Here is a 4,564-nt window from a genome sequence, read left to right as displayed (position 1 = left end):
AAAAAAAAAAAAAAAAAAAGAAGGTGGAGGGCGGATGACCTTTTGAGAATTGAGTGCAGATCCAGTTGTGATTTGACTAATCTGATAAAGGGCAGCGGTTGATTGGATTACGCGGCAGGAAGTGATGAACATGTCCGAGCACGGGCTCGAGTGACGGAAGACGACAGGAAGTATCCGATCTTTGGCCAGCGCGAGTGTGTCCGCAGCCGGGATCAAATCAGCCGGTTCAAACTGGAGCCAGATGAGGCGGATCGTCTTACCCCGACGGAGAGTCCAACTTCACGGAATCTACTGTGCCTTTTACCAAAACGAGATCAAAGTACTTTGTAAGACTGTTAACGCTTGGTCGTTACGCTGTTTTGTAGTTGGGGTACTTTTTCCAGTCAGTGGCGACGGGTGTATTGATCCAAATTGCCACGTTAACATTTGTCGAGTAGAATCCGACCGTTTTCATTATTAGGAAATTGTGCGTAAAAATCAAACTCGAGGCCCGGGGGCCAGATCCGGCCCGCCGCTTGATTTTATGTGGCCCGCGATCATGTGTGTCAACTTGCATGATTCTTGTTAAAATCTGCACCAGAATTTCAAATAGGCATATATCTTAAATGATAATGTTGAGATACTGTAAGCATTTTTGTGTCACCAAACATGAACAATAGTTGAAAAACCCATTACCCTTGATTTCTGATTCCAAAACTAGTTCATAAATTTCGTGTGTAAATATGATAAGGCGATAAAGATTTTTATGCTCTCACAGTCATAACGGCCCTCTGAGGGAAACCGTAACTACAATGTGGCCCGCGACAAAAATGAGTTTGACACCCCTGACATGGGGAAATACCATTAGTATCGGTTTGTGAAAAAATATGAAATTGACTGTATTAGGGTTTCCGCCTGACAGCAACAAAAACATCTCGGTCGTGTAGAACTATCAACAATAAGCATAATTGTTGAATTGTAGTGACAATTGTCATCAATGTGGCATTTACTAAAGCAAATTAGTGGTGTTAAAAAAAAAAAAAAAAAAAAGTAACACCAGCTGAGGGGGCGAGATTAAGAGTGCGAGCATTTCAAGTGTGTGCGTTTGAGTGTGTTGACTGTCATCTTCCTGCCTAATTACAAGCTGAGCTCAAGCATCGCATTTCATATTATTTAAAAGCAAAACAAGCGAGCCAATTCAAATCTGTAGCTTTGGGGAGTGGATACACTCTTTTAATACCAACACGCGCACAAACACACGCGCGTGCACTAGTGAGCTCTGGGAACAGAGAGTGAAGATTTCAATCGTTTGTATTTTTTTTAATCAAGATGGAGGCAGTGATTGAGCTCATAAAAGTCAAACAGTGGCCTCCGCACCTCAGTCGTCAGTCGCCGGGCGTTTGAGGAGGAGTTAATAACGCTCAAACACAGGCATTAATTCAACGGTGTGTTTAATACCGGGATTGTGGTTACTTTGCTCCCCCGATTGAGTGGGAAAAAAAATAAAAACTAAAACTCATTCTAGCTTCTTTCACACAGAGATCCTGCTGAATTAGCCAAAGCTGAGCTGTAAAATCCAAGTTTGTTCTGCCTTTTACGTAGAACACAGTCGAAGCAGAACATTAGCGCAACTTTTTAAAGGTGGAGTCTTCCTATTTTGTCGCCGAAGGGATGGTCACTGTCGTCGTTTTTGTTGCCTCATTCACTTCGGACATAAGGTGGAACCTTTACAGAAGGCCGCTAAGATGGCGGCTCGACAGAAAATGAAAATTAAGTGGACGAAGATGGCGTGGGGTTTTTTTTTTTTTTAGCCTTTTGATCGCCCGTAAGAGAGACGTCCGGTTGGGACAGAAGGATGGAGAGCAAGATAACAAATACGTCGGGCCAAGATAAGCAAGACCGCCGCTCTCTCTCTCTCTGTCTGTGTGTGTGTGGGGGGGGGGGGGGGGGGGGGGGGTAGTACAGGGAACACAGTAGTGAAAAACATGTTTTCAATTGAAGTGTTCGTACTGGAAGATAATAACACACAACTTCCTGATACAAAGACACACAAACACACGCATGCGCGCACACGCTCGCACTCTGGAGTTCTACAATTGTACAAACTGTACATGCGGGCTACTTTCTCGGATGTTAACAGGCTGCTCATGCTACAGCAAAAAAAAAAAAAAAAAAACACATCGCGGAACGTCACTACGAACACTCGGCCGCCACAAGACGCCGTGATATCGCAGAGGACCAATCAGAGCAAAGCTGTTTTCCATATTCAAATGAAGCATAACAACGATCCAATCAGAGTAAAACCTTTTTAAATATGGAATATTAATGAGAAATCTGGCTGTCTCAATTGCCAGGCGTAAAAGACCAACTCGAATAGCTTGGGGGGAGGGGGCATCCTGAGCATTTTCCACCCAAATTATCTTGACAACCCGATTAAAGAACATCAAAGATTATGAAAAATGAAATCATTGATGATATACAACCTTTCAGGATTAAATAGAATTTAAGAGGATACTTTGTGGGGACTTTGATATTCACTCATTTAAATTAGGATATTATCGTTGTACATTTTAAATGTTTTTCCTAAAAATCTATTTTTATTATGAAAAAAATGTTTTGTTTCTCATAACATTGCACCAATATTCACATATTTTGAGCTTTTTCCTCCTAATTGTCCTTCTGTCAAACGGACATCTCCAAAACATCAGCTTTACAGATGCCACGTCGGCTTTTCCTAAAGGGTTAACTGAAAAAAAAGGTTACTTGATGATGTAAAAAAGATATTTTACCCCCGCAGAGTTCAATGCTCAAACAAATGTTTGAGGGACACGCACTCGTTTAAACTACGACGTCAGTCTAGTATACATCGAGAATATACATATGTTTGTTTATTAAAAGCAACACTTCATAACAGAGTTTGACATCATTTTCTAATGAAAATTGAGTTTTCCACTCTGCTTTATGTAAAGGTAATTACAGCCACTGTAATGACTACTTTATTACAAAAGCAACTTTTGTTTTTTTGTGACTTTATTCTCGTAATTTTTCCTCGTTAAGCCTCCCAACGAAGCGATCGAGCGAGCGTCGATTGGTGCGAAGACGCCCCGCTTGAGCTCAAGCGACGCGGGTCAATATTTGGACTTGATCAAACGGGCAAGCGGGAGGTCGGAGCTTCGCGGGGAGACAAACGGACGTCTCGGCGTGACAGGTGCTCCGCAGATGTGAGAACTTGGGAACGCTGGTTGAATTTGGAAAACAGAAGATGAAAGCAAGTATATCGACATTTGAATTAGCAGTGATTTCGTTAGAAAACGAAACGTCCTGGTGTCACACACAACAACAACAAAAACCACACGTGTGCCGGTCGTTGGAGGTCTACTGACGTGAGCGTTGCGTCTGTGGGAGTCGGCGTCGGGTTCACGCTCTCCTCCCCCTGCGGCAAGCAGAGCCGATCCCAAGCACCCACCCCCGGGTGGGATCTGGCCCACGCTGTTTTCATAGCCGCTCCCAGTCCTCCTGCGTCCACAAACGCAACACGGAACATATGCGCCGCATTACACGATACGAGGATTCCGCCCAACGCCAGCGTTATGCTCCAATTTTGTTCATTGTCTTATGATTTATGATTGGCACAACCGCTCTGTTTTTGGTTGCCAAATAAATCCCTGCCATTTCTACCTCGGCACCTGGCTGCACAACAATCTTGATTTTTGTTTTTGTTTTAAATCTTGTCAACGCGTTAGTCACGAAACTCAAGTTGACCATTGGTTTCTTTTATCATATCATATATGGATTTATTATATATTTTTTAACCAACTGGTTAAATGGCACAATCAAATTCTGGTGACACAGTTTCTAGATTTGCTTCTTCCATTGCCCTAGCTAAAGAAACTCAGTAAAGTCAGCAGATAGGACACATCACAATACTCTTTACTCCTATTTGCTACATGCAGGCTGCAGCTTTTGTTGGTGATTATTCGAAATTTCACAAATCTCAGATCTAGTAGCACCTGGGTGGGTTTTAAAGTGCCGTCCGTAGGGACTGAGGCCAGCGAGAGAAGACTATTTCCATTATCTTGGGCCCTTGGTCCTGGAATGACCTCGTTGGTCTCTTTGCTTCGTTTTCAGTACGGAGTTTCTCCTGCTCTGTTTGTAATTTGCATTGTGTTCTTTTATGTATACATTGTATCGCTATTGTATCGTGAATTGTGCTCCACCTTCTTGGCCAGATCGTGCTTGAAAAAAGTTTTGATTTTCAGGAGTGATATGCTAAAAATGCGCGTGTCATTGCAGGCGAGGGAACTGAGGTCACCAGGGCGACAACACAATGCCAAAGTGTGTGCGCACCGGCGCGTCCTTGACGTCGTTTTCAAGAAGTGTTAAACAACAATGTTTGCGATAGACGACCAGACATTTTTCACCAGTGACTGGCAACCCGCAGGTGTTGTGTTTCCAGGAGACGGTCACGCGGCCGGCGCGATACTGGAAAGTGTGGGAGGAGAGCTGAGCAGACACCTGGTCGCAAGACGCTGACAGCAGAGCCTCAGCGTTCCCTCAACACTCCCCAAAGTTTGATTGTTGGGAA

Source organism: Phyllopteryx taeniolatus, chromosome 13 (genome assembly GCF_024500385.1).
Source record: "Phyllopteryx taeniolatus isolate TA_2022b chromosome 13, UOR_Ptae_1.2, whole genome shotgun sequence".
NCBI lineage: Eukaryota > Metazoa > Chordata > Actinopteri > Syngnathiformes > Syngnathidae > Phyllopteryx > Phyllopteryx taeniolatus.
Note: the sequence above shows the minus strand (reverse complement) of the source record.